This window comes from Melanerpes formicivorus, unplaced genomic scaffold (assembly GCF_026170545.1).
Source record: "Melanerpes formicivorus ecotype bairdi unplaced genomic scaffold, bMelFor1.0.p_v2 SCAF_20, whole genome shotgun sequence".
Classification (NCBI taxonomy): domain Eukaryota; kingdom Metazoa; phylum Chordata; class Aves; order Piciformes; family Picidae; genus Melanerpes; species Melanerpes formicivorus.
The window spans coordinates 8,402,127-8,415,389 of NW_027142372.1; positions in this window are offsets into that span (position 1 = coordinate 8,402,127).

Sequence of the window (13,263 nt, forward strand, 5' to 3'; positions counted from 1 at the left end):
AAGTACATATCCTGTGATCACCTGAGAGCGACGGTAGGAATCGATTTGGTGGAGTTGGAGGAGTAGCTGGGCACCCTCCTGTCCTTGATTGCAGCCATCTTCTCCTGTGATTAGACAAAGCATAACTTTATTAGCAGCATCACCGGTTTAGGAGACCAGTTGCTATGGCAGCTTTGAAATCTTCAGCCAGCTTCCTCTTTCTTCCATGAAAGATCTAACTGCTTGGTGAGGCCCAGGCTGAATTATCTGTATCAAAGTCTGTTGTTCTGCCCATCTTGTAGTATGAGGTAGAGAAGGGACATGTTCAACTGCTTTGCTGTACCCTCAAATGACTTATCCTGCATCTCTTCTTTCCCTTTGTTTATCATCAAACTCAGAAAAGCTGCTATTGATGTGGTTGTCACACTGAATGTTCATTGTTTCCATTTGGCAGTGTTTCCATTTGGACATAGGACACAGAAGCAGGGGGCACTGCTGCAATTTTTGGTGCCAGTCATTGTGGTGCCACCTTTGAAACACACACATATATAGATGCTAGAGCAGAAAAGTCCTGGTCCTTGTTGGTCTGGGGACAGCATCGTGACAAGAGCCAAAGGCAAGGACAGAGAAAATAGAATCATTGATCTGACAATGAGTGGGCACCACTGAAACATGGGACTGGGGCAGATAACACACAAGAAAGAGTGAGCAGGAGCCATGGACAACAGGAGGGGCAGATGGGTGAGCAAAGAGGGGAGCAGCAGCCAAGAGCAAGACCCTGAGTAACCACAGGCACAGGTTATGACAATGTGTGGACTTCGCTGAGGAGTCTAACTGGTACCTGCAACACCCACAGTCAGCAATGTCTGTGTACTTTGCACCTCAGAGGGTATCTTTAGAAAAGGAACACGCAGTTCTAAGGAAGAGAAAGCCCAAAACACTCAACTAAGAGTTTAATCTTACAAAATCCACACCTTCAGTTACTGAAGCAAAGTCCAAGTACTTGGCTGAATTTCTCTGCACTAAGATATTTAACCATATCATTGCCAGAGTCACATCTACAAATACAGACCAGTTCCTGTGACCACCACAGAGAGTACCAGAGGCCATAAATAGGCCCTTCTGATGTTCAGGATCTTAACACCAGGATGTACTTTGAAAAGGATCCTGATTTGCATCTGGGGCCTCATCCTGCCTTGCTTCTCTGAAGGTGCCGCTCATACAGAACTTCATCTTGGAGGTCTCTACCAACCTGGTTGATTCTGTGATTTTCTGAGTCTGCAATAACTGTCCACTGCATCTTTGAGATTTTCAATCATGCTCTACAGAACCTGCTGTACATTCCTATGTCATTGCATCTTTGGCTCCACTGAATCCAGGTCCAGTGGTCTGACTGCCATCCTAATTTCCTCTCTACCGGGAACAACGGAGCAGCACAGTACAGCCTGTCTGCTGTTCTTCATTGCATGTATTTTCTCTGTCCTACAAGTGATCAGCTTGCTTCCTTTTAAAGCCTGCAGTCAGCTTTAATCTACTTAGCTCGGATTAATGAGAGATTTGTTAAAGATTTAAAGATTTTACACACTTTGCTTACAACTGTTGTTATCTACAACCATGAGGCAGTAAGCCCTCTGCAGACAAGCTGTTCTTAATGCCAGGCACCTCCATCAGGTACCAGCATTGGTACTTGAGGAATGGAAACTGGCAGAGGAGATGTGATTCTTTAAAACAAGGAACTCTTGGGTATGGGAGGCCTCCATGTGCAGAAAAGCCTCAGTTTATAAATCTGCTGGATTAGTTTTTCAGATGGCTTACCTCCATTGAGGTCCAGATAGCAAGAGCTGCAGAGAAAGGCCCTAGTATGTCTCAGGGATGGATCTGCAGGGAATTCTTCCAATGCCACAGGTGGAAAATTGCAGAGGCCAAGCACAGGACACTGGAAGAAAACAACAAGAGTCTGTCAGGTGCAATCTGTTAATCTGGAAAAAACACCACCTCAATAGAAACACAGACAATAAATGAGTGATGCTCTGAGGGATTCCCCATGCTGATATCCCTTGTTACCTGACCTACAAAGACCAGAAAACCTTGTCTGGCAGACATGGATGTTGCAGTGCATGTGCTAGGTGAGCTTTCACCCAAAGAAGCTGTCTCCTCCCTAAACGCAAAGCTCAGGACATTCACCAGTCCTCAGTGCAGCATCAAAACCGTAATAAAATGGTCCTGAGTTTTGGTGGGTTTATAAAAATACCAAAACCCAAGACAGACATAGAAGTCCTGGCCCACTGGAAGGAGGGAATACCCTAGCAGGCAGCTGTTCCTGGAGACATTAGGGCAGAGGACGATGGCATGGCAGAGCTCCCAGAGAGCCCTGTGCTGGAGGTGACAGGGGAGGTGGCAGGGTAACCTGAACTGTGCACTGTGCCCTGAGGAGGAAAAGCGAGCTCTGCTGCTGCTTCTGTCTCCAAGTTTGTTGAGATTCTTCCTATGCCACACAGGTTAGAAGAAGCAGCAGGGAGTGGGACACCAGGACCTGTGCAGACCAGAACACGGAGGGGTGAGCTCCAGCCAGAGCTGTGGCTTCCTCCCAATTGGAGAAAAAATTCCTTTAATGCCTGCAAATTGCTCTACAGGCACAGGTCCTCCTTGGTGGACACCAGGCATTCCCAATGGCCCTGATCCTGCTCAAGCTCCAGGCTGGACTCAGCTACTTCTCTGCTGACAGTCACCCCTCAGGGCAGGAGTGTGGTACCCAAGCTGGGCAGTTGTAGAAGCTGCTGTGGAGTCTGGGCGTGCTGCTGCCTCTCGCTGGCTTCTCTCTCATGACAGAAGATGTGCCTTCCTTACACCCAATGCAGAGGGACCTTTTATATGCCCACGCCAGGAACCCAACAGGCACAGGTAAGAGCAGTTTAGGAATTCCCTTCTTTGCGCTGGAGATGTTCAGGGTGACACTCACTGTTAGAATCAGATCTGCAACTACTAAATAAACCACACAGACTCACATTATTTTGAAATTGATCAGAAGTGAGAGATTCTTCAGTTTAGATGGTAGCTAACACCCCAAAATTTGTTTTGAAACCAGGGAAACACATATAGATTTTACAGCAGAAATGCAGATCCTCAGGGAAAGCAAACCACACTTTCTTGCCCAAAACCCCGTTCAGGATCCTCCCAGAGCTGAGGGAGGCTGGTGCTGAGCTGCCCTGGCCCCTGGGCTCACCCATCCTGCTGCTCTTCGATGAATCCTGCCCAGTGTGGGCAGGTTGGGATCCGCACACCAGAGCCATGCCATGGTCATGGCCATGGCCACAGCAGCACCAGAGCCATGTCATGGTCACAACTATGCCATGGCCACAGTCACACCACAGTCACACCCATGCCACAGCTATCCATGTATCAGTGCCCATTGTTATTTACCCTCTCCCTGCACAGACAGCTTGGAGTTGTGGCATCCGTGTATGAAACAGCCTACCTGCGTTCTCCTGATGCTCCCAAGATCTCCAAACATGCAAGGAAAACCAGAAGAATCTTGATAATTGTCCTGCATTTCCAGATATTCCAGAAACCTTCTCGGGGCTGAAGATGACATCTGCCGGCGCTGGGCAGGAAACTCAAGGTCTCTCCACTGGCACTGACACACCTGCTTTGACCTTGCACCTCTTCTGAAGGTCATGGGTGTCTGACTCAGAGCACAGGTTGGACGTGGTGCCTTGCAAAGCAGCAGTAATCCCACTATGCCTGTCTCCATGCACTTCCTGATGCGCACTGTGCCCACGGAGCTTGCTTGCCTGCAGGGCAGGGTCTCTCCTGCAGCAAGAGCCCCAGAGAGCCCTGAAGCGAGACCTGCTGAGGCAGCCCACAGGGATTGCCCAATCGATGCAGCTCCGGCTCCCCTGCACCAGCCAAATGCCTCCTGGAGAAGTTCGAAGGGAGCAGGTGGGGGCTTGGTAGAGGGAGAAACAGGAAATAAACCGAGGGGAACAGGATGAAAAGGGGGGCTCGTTCTTCATTAATGAGCGCTTGAGCTGCTGATCTCAAGGAATACTTTGAAAAGAAAGCGCAGAGCCCTCCTGGAAGGGCAGCCAGCCCAGCTGCCCTCCCCGTGCCTCACTTTTTATAAATTCTGGGAAACACTTTTAGACAGACACTGGCACTCATAAATTATAAAACTCATTTGCATATTCCAGTCACGAGACATTATGCAAATGTGACCTGATTTGCATAATGGATTCCTCTCGTCGCTTCACTCGCCTCATGCGTTTAAAAAACCAAAATGAAATAAAATGAAAGCAGGAGAAGGTGAAAGCAGCAAGTTCCCAGCACTGCTGCGTCTCCTCCCCACCGCACCGTCACTCACCCTGGCTGGCGGCAGAGATTGGGGCGAGGGAGAGCGAAAGCGAAAAAACAAAGCCCTCACATGGTTTATTTCTCTTATAATTACAGCGAAGTAACTTTGCCCTGCTCCAGACGCTTCACCCCAAGCGATGCATCTGAGCCAATTAAGGAAATGCACAAGAGCCTGGGCAGAGGGGACAAGTCCTTGATGGGCAGCAGTCCTGGCAGCCCCACCTCAGCTGTGGCAGAGAGCTTGAGGTGGGAGCCCACAGAGGCTGGTCACTGCTATGCTGAGCCTGGGGGATGGCTTCCCCACCTAAACTTCAAGAGAGCTTGCCTCTCGAAGATGAGGGTGGCAGGAGAGGCAAGGGGAGGGGTTGCTTTGATTGTTTATAGCAAAATATAGCAGTGACACGTTGGCAGGATGAGGCAGGAGTGCATCAGCTGCCCCAGCTGCACTCCAACACGCGTCCATCCGTCCGTTTGTCCGTCCAACCCTCCGCAGTCGCTGGTTTGGCTGCGGGCTCTTCTTGCCCCCCTGCACCAGCCTGAGCGGCAGAACCGTGCCAAGCGGCTGGCGTCCGTACCCTGTGGGAAAAGTTAACTGTAATTCTTCAGCTTTTAAAATCAATTAACCCGTGTGTTAATTAACATCAAGTCGACGGGAGGAGGAGGAGGAGGGGAGAGCAGGAGGGAGGAGGGAGGAAAAGAGCTGCAAGGGCGGATGGCAGCGGAGTTGGCACAGTGCCATCCATTCAGTGGCAACGCCACAGCTCCCTGCGATCGCGGCAGCGGGTATATGTTACGGGGGCCCTGTGCGCGGGCCAGACAGTGCGGTAAAGCCAAGGGAGATTATCCAGACCCCCAGGAGCAAACGACAGGCAGCAACTGGAGGCGCAAGTGCCAGGATTACAGACTAGGCTTCTCTGCTGCAAGCCCTTCCTTGGATGCACGCCGCAGTGGGGATGGGGGCTCCCCTGCACAACTCAGACTTCCAGCACTTTTCCCCCCTTTTAAACGTCATTCTGCCGCAGTGGAGCCAGCACAACGGATGCTTTCACACCCTGCGAGACAAAGGCCGCCGTCTCCGCCATGACACCGCTCCGTTCCAAGCCGAGGCCGGCATCTTGGAGTCTTTAAAAAATAAAGGGAAAAGGGAAATGCGAACAATAAAAACAGCAACAGCAAAAACCTCAACAACAACCCCCTTGTGCCCGCTCTCCATGCCAGGGGCAACATGGGCATCTGTCGCAGCAGAAGGCGTTTGCGTGGGGCTTTCTTTTTTTTTTCCTTCTTTTCTTTTCGCAAGCTGTTGGCGCGTTTGCCATTCAGGTTCGTTTACAATTAACTCCAAAAAAAGCCCCAACCACACCCAGCCCAGTCAACAACAAACAAAAGGGAGTAGCCGACATCAAGAGAGAAATGCCATAAGAAGCTGCAAGAATGCAAGCCACAGACGGTGCCATTTGCCATTCGGACAACCTCAGGGAAAGGTGCCAAATCTGCAGCTTGGGAGAGACTCCAACAAGGGAGCATGAAGGTTGGAAAGAAGGAAGGAAGGAAGCAAGGAAGGAAGAAGGGAAGGAAGGAAGGAAGGAAGGCAGGCAGGCAGGAAGGAAGGAAGGAAGGAGGGAAGGAAGGAGGGAAGGAAGGAATACCGTTCTTATAGGGCAGAATCACAGCTGCATACAGCCTCTGCTGGGAGGAGAGGGAATGTTTATCGGTGTAGCAGAGGTGCCTGTGTATGCACACACACAGACAGAGCAGCGTGCGTATGGACACATATACAAATGCACACAACTCCTCAGATAATTGCAGAGTAGGTGTGTGAGTGTGGGGAGCGTATGGCGGGGACATGTATGGAGCTCTGTGCACACACACCTATGTGTGGGTGCAGGTTTGGATGCACATGTGTGGCACACACACACAGAGGGAGTTGTATGTTTGTGCGCTTGGGGGAGAGAGAAAGACACAGACACAGGCACACACACATTCACCCAACGTCAGAATGCATCCCACTTTTTGACCTAGGTATACACTGAAGACAAAATAAAAATCATACTCGAGCAGCAAGCAGGCAGCCAGAGATTTATCTACATTCACTGCTATCACCAGGGAGATGAATGGGGCCGATCTGAAGCCCTTTACAAGATCCACTATGGGAGTGAAGGAGGAGGAGGGATGCCACACAGACATGCACAAACTTGAAGACAGAGAGATTTGGAAGGTGCTACTTGTGAAACCCAGGTGGCACTCCGGAGGGTGAGCGAGGGAAAGAGCCACACAGGCACTCCGCAGGGTCCGAGGGCTTGGGGCTTCAGGAAGAGGGCGTCAAGGGACAGCTGGCTACTTACGTTGTCTGCGCTGCTGAGGATCCTGCAAGGTGTTCTGTTGGCACCGGGCGCTGAGCCAGGGAAGGGCACTGGAAACAAAAGGGAGAGACAAAAAATAAAGTCATACAACGGGAATATTAATTGCCTCTCTTGCGGATTTTACAAAACACACAAAATGTTTTCTTTTTGCCTTTTTTTGTCGTTGTTGTTTTGTTTTTTGTTGTTGGTTTTTTTTTGGTGTGGATTGGTGTGCTACCCTTCTCCATGGAAAATACTAACATGGGATTTACAGCCCAGCTACAGGGCTCGGGATTAACAGCGCTGGCATCTTTTGGGCATATTTTTTCTTTTAATGAATGAGCTTTCGCTGTTAATGAGGAATAATCGTTTGGCTAATGAGCTTTGAAACATTAAGAGAAAAGAGGGTTTTTTTCCCCGTTAATCGCCCTGGTGCGACCGCATGGATGGATTACAAAAGACAGCAGTAGGAACGCAGTACAAAGGGGGGGAAACGTCTCCTGGAGTGGGATAAATGCAGAGATGGGTGATGCGTCCCCGCATCTCTTCTTCCTTCTCTCTCTCTCTCTTACTCTCTCTCTGCCAACTGCTATGGGTTTCCATAACTCCGCAATCAAAGTGGATGCTCGGGAAAGATTATTATAGTCAAACAGTGAAGCGTCGGCAGTTAATGTCTCCAGTGTTTAATCATCATACAGTAGAATGGTTTTATGCATATTTCATTTGCATATCATTAAACCGCGCTGGCGCGGGACGTTCAGAGCTGGAGAGGTACAAAGTTGGGGGGAGAGAGAGGGAGAGCGAGAAAGAGACGGAGGGAGGAAGGTCCCTATGATGCCTATCTTCAAAAGCCAGGGACTTGTTCCATGATCTGCCTTCTACTTTTACTAAAATCATGATGACTTGGAAACCTTTGAAGTTGGATATAACCTTGGATTCTTCTAATTCCAGCAGAGTGATGTATTAGAAAGGGGAAAATGATGCTGCGCTAGACATTTAAAGGAATATAAGCTCCAGTGGAATGGAAATAGGAGCTCTTTGGGGAACGAACTGGCAGAGCCAGCCACAGCTTCGACAAACACCACACCTCTGGGTTAATGCTAGTGAAGGATATCAGAGTAATACAAACGAAATGAAGACAACATAGACATTAAAATGGGGATTATATTTCTCTACTCTTTTCCTTTTCCTTTTTAAAGGTACAAAGAAGGATGGAACCAGCGGTAATTTACACACTAATTAGTGAACAATTGCCTCTTTTTGTGTTTGTTTTTCTTCTCTTTATTTTGGAGAGGGGTGTTGTCACCACTGAAGTGATTAATCAATTATTTGGTAGCTCAGATCCTCCTCCACTGGCACTGATCAAGAAGAGAAGGTGGTGGCTGCGGGGGGAGGAACACAGTGGGCTCTTTGTAGATCTTATACATGCACAACATATTAATTGGGGTCTTTAAAAAGCTCCCTCAATAGACTGTTTCTTCCCTGGAAAAACAGCAGCTGGTTAGCCACCGTTGGCGACTCTTCAAACATCACTTTTGCTGGGGGCAGTTTTGCCGCTGTTTGTTGTTGTGCTTTATTTTCTCTCCCCACGGAGGGGCCACGCATGCGAGGCAACCACTGCCCACCGCTTCTGAACGGCACAGACGGACACCATCGCTATCAAGACATCTCCTGGGCTGCATGTGGAACTTTGCTGCAAATTGAAATGCTGTTTTGTATTTACATTCTCCTCTTTTCCCTCCCCCATGTTTCTTCTCCTCCAAGTCTTTGTCTCAGTTATGAATATTCAGATGAGCCGTGATGTGATTACACTGTACAATTACTCGTGTCCATGGTGGTGGTGAAGGCACTAAGGAAAGACAGAGCCAGATGAGCTTGGAGCTCGTTTGGGATTTGTTGTCCGTGTTTCCCCATCCCTGTAGCGCTGCGGCACATGCAGATGTCGCTGTTGTTCTTTATAAAGCCCTAATGATATGCGAGAGCATAACGAGCCCATTTGGGTGCATGGCATCAACGAAATATTATTGGGGGGAGGAAGGAATCCTGACTGAAGGAATGTCCACATACATTATTTTTATTTAAATGAGTTGAAGAGGTGGCGGTGAGGAGAGGAAGTCACATGAATACATGCATAATGTTAATATGCAGAAAGGTTATCGCCAAGGAGAAGAAGGTTTTTTGCACTGTGCTTGGGACAAACAGGCTCATTAGGGACTGACACAGCCCACCGCCTCCGTTACTTATTTATCAGTTCTCACAGCTAAGCCAGGGCACCAGGCACCTCACCACCTGGAGAACAGAGTGCTGGGAGCTGGATGCCTGGATGATTGCAGGTTTTCATTCAGAAATCTCAATGAAGTGTGTGGTGGGAGGGAGACAGGAGAAGAACCACCAGAATGAGAAGGTGTTAAATGCCACAGCTGAGTGGCAAAGGAGGGGTCTGATGATAGCCGTGAGCATTGGTGCTGGAGTGATCTGAGCTCATCACAGCAGTGGTGGCACTTGGACACACGCGTTGCTGATGCCAGGCTTGCATGCACCTCCCCAGGGACAGAGCTCTGACACAGCAGGTCCCTGCCTGCCAGCTTTGTGTCCTCACCACAGGACAGCAGGATATGGGGCTCAGCACCAGCTGGGCAGAGCAGCTCCTGGCTGCTATGCCATCCGGAGAGAGGCAGGAGCTGTCCAGATTTGCCCTCATCCATTTTTCTCATAACAGTGAATGTTATCACTGGATACTACAAGTACAGAAAGATGTCCATGAGGAAACAGGGCTTTTGGGCTCCTCAGTTCTCCTAGGCATGTCTTCTGGGCCAGGAGTTTGCACCTAAGTAAGTCAGGAAGGGGTGGACATAGTAAGGTACAGTGGACTAGCAGCAAACAGCTGATGTTTGACATCAGCTTTCAGGAGGTTGTTGTCATCTGTACTTGCCCTACACTGGTCCTGAATGGCTCCTGCCTTCACAGCACCCTCAGCCTCCATCACCACATCCTTGGTCATGGGTGAGGCTCCAGCTGCAGCCATTCCTGGTCTTTAGAGAGGGAGCATTACTGTCCACCCTACCCAAACAAGCAGGCAGGACAGAGAAGACAGGCTATTGCAGGCAAGACCCATTGTGAGGGAGCGCTCCTCTCATGCTGTTGGCATGCACTGATTTAACCATGGCTCTAGAAGCCTTTCTGAGCCATTCTGTGCTCCTCAGTGCCAGAGTGGGGTGTGTCCACTGCCCCTAAAGGAGTCTGTTTGTCACCAACATGGAGGTGGCATGAGAGCCTGCCCTAAGGAGGTTGTGGATAGCAATCAGCTCTCCTCAGGCAGATTCCATCACAAAGAGAACACTGAGGGCCCCAAACAGGAGGATTATGTTCTAGCCTGTATCTAAGGACCAATGAGCAGAGGATGCAGGTGATCCATACCAGAGGGAAGCTGCTGCCCAAAACTGCTGAAAGATCACAGTATCACAGTATCACTTAGGTTGGAAAGGACCTCGAGGATGTGTAACCACAGGCCCACCTGCCTCCATTTTTTCCTGTATCTCAGCAGAGGCATGCCTGTCATGCACCTGCACACGCCCTTCTGCAAAGGCACCTGTGAGACTGAGCAGGAGGCAACAGGCTGCCAGTTCTGACCAAAACCCCACAGCACCGGTATTGCCTCTGGACAGCAGTCTGAAATCTAGGCTCTCTCTGCTTGCACTTCAAAGTGTGCAAAAATTCAGGCCATGAGGCATAACCCAGTGGTCAAGCCACTTCTGAGGTTAGATGTGAATATCCTGTCCATGACCATGCAACCCTCTCAAAGGCACGGCTAAGACAGCTTGTCTTGATGAATAGAATAGCATAGCATAGACCAGACCAGGTTGGAAGAGACTTTCAAGATCATCGTGTCCAACCCATCATCCAACACCACCTAATCAACTAAACCATGCAACCAAGCACCCTATCAAGTCTCCTCCTAAACACCTCCAATGATGGTGAAGCTTGTGCTAAAATCAGCCTGGACCCAGGCAAGCATGCCAAAACTGGTCGGCTGTAAGGAGCTGAGCAACCATGGTGAGCAGGAATGATCTGAGCAGATCACCTCCACCCCATTCACCATTGCCACCTGCTTCTTGACCACAGAACAGTGACACTGATGGTCTGTACCTTGTGAAACAGCAACTCAGAAGCTGCCACCCAACCCTGCTGTTTTTCTGGTCTCCAAGTTCAAAGCAGCTTAATGCAGAGGTTATCCGTCACACACCAAATGGAGCTTCAGAATATGGAATAACCAAGCCACAGAGTGACTCCACAGAAAGGCCATTTATGTGCCATGTCCTTGTCATCATTCCAGGTATTGAATCCTTCTCCTGTCATGGCCTTTCCCTGGCAGCACAGCAAGGACCTTGATCTTCAACAGTGCTTTCCACACTGTGTGTCTTACTCATTAGAAAAGGGAAGGGGTTAACAGGGCAAGTGCCCAAACACAGATCTGCCCCAAGATGAGGACTGAAAGACAGGCTATGAGGCACAGAGGTGGTGGTCATCTCAGTCCCCTTCCTGTGCCTGACCAGACAACCCTCACTGAAGAACATGGACAACCCTCACTGTAGAAGACAGCTTGTTGACAAAGCCTCAGAGGGTTTTCTGACCAAGATACGGCTGCAAACCAGATCAACAGCTCTAGCAAGTGGCTTCACTTGGCTGACACTTTTCCTGCAGTTTTGAGGACTCCTGAAATTCTTACTCCTATCACATGCAGAAAAGCATCTGACACTACAGGAGGAGGCCAAAGGACGGAGAGGCTGGGAACAGTCAGAAGTGTTCACATACCCCACTTGGGTGAGGTAAACCCCCAGGGAGAATGGAGTCAAGCAGTTTAGGACCAAAAGCCCAGTCAGAGTCACTCTCTGAAGAGAAGTAGGAAGGAGCCTACAGCTAGGAGAAGGAGCATGAGGTATACTATGTACACAGCAGGTGGGTAGGTGAGGCAGGTCAGTGGGTAAGAGGCAGTGATGCTCACTCCAGGACATCCATGCTGGGCATTCTGCTCTGCACCATACCTAACATGCTCATACACCTCCTGCAGAGGTGGTCTCATCTGTACATGCCACTGCCACTTTTGGACATGCAGAGGTGTGAAATATTACCTCTGGGGTCCCAAATATTTTCTGATTACAAGTCTGTGACCATTTGGAAGTGAATCTCCTAATGGAGGCTTTAGGAAGGGGCAGCTCCTACAGCACTACGGGAGCCATCGCTCTGCTTGTCAATTTACCAAATACCCTGAAGAAATTGCTATTTAGAAAAAGGAAATTCAAGCATTTACAGAACATATTGCTATTCAAAAAAACCAAAAGAATTGTTTTGCAAATAGTAGCACTGCTGAAGAGGGGGAAGAAGTACATCAGTCATTTGATATTACATATAAGCAGTTTATTAAAGAATTAAATATTTATAGACTATAAAGCAAGCAGGGCGATGAGTCGCAAACAGCTTGCTGAGAAGTATGTTATAAACAATGAGTCTGTCAGTGACTAATAAAGTATGGAGAACGCAAATGTTTCATAAAAATCACCAAGCCAGCTATGAATCTCCAAAGCTGAGATGCTGCAGGACCCACCAAGGTTCCTGCTGCAATGTAAGCCCAGAGCCAATATGGGAGGGACAGCGTCTGATGAGATATGTGGAGTGCAGACACATGCTGAGCACTCGTGGGAACGCACATGATTCAATGCCTTGGAGAGATTTAATTTTTCACATTACTTTAAACAAAGATCTATTAATAGGAAGTTCAGGAATTTTCAAAGAGTTCAAGGCACTTCCCTCTTCAGTTTTTCACTGCCTCTACTCTTCCATTTTGAACACAACTATAGTCTGTAATTCAGGCTGAAATTCCTCTCTCTACCAAGTCCCTTTCTCCCTCCCCAGAAGGAAAGGTGTAGATCCCCAAGGAGCCAGCCTTCCTGCTCTCTGCCATCCTCTGGATCAACTCAAGGGCCCCAGAATGACCTGAGTTTGAAGAAAAACTGCTCTCTCCACCACAGCCACAGTATGTTCACAAAGGACAACTAGGATTTCCAAAAGCTGGACAAGAGGAACAGAGACTGCAGCCTTCGAGGACAGGAGGACCTTTCACGTGCAGGCACTGGGGGAAACTGTGCGTGACAATGAAGGTGCGCAAAAAGGACAGCTCTCCTTTTCCAACAGAACACAGACATACAACAGTATTGTTTGGGGGTATTGCTGTTTTGTTACTGGATGAGATGAAAGACTCTCCAAATTACTTTTTTTGTGTGTGAAGTCAATCCAAAGCCCAGAAATTGTTTCTAACACCTTTGGTGACATCAAAGCTAATTTCTACAGCTGTTCTCACAATTTCAAGGCTGGTTAGATGGCTGAAGCTCCCTAGTGGTCTAGGAACTCGTGGCCTGTCTGAATTCCCTCTTTGGAAGCCAGCAGGACTTGGACCCAACTGAAAAATCCTGGTTGTCACAAATGTCATTATTCAAAGCATCACTGCAGTGACCACTGTCCTCCCAGAGCAGCAAGCCAAAGTGGTGTCTGTGAGACAAGAAGGGGAGAATCTGCACAGAGGCAGATAGCATCACTGCTG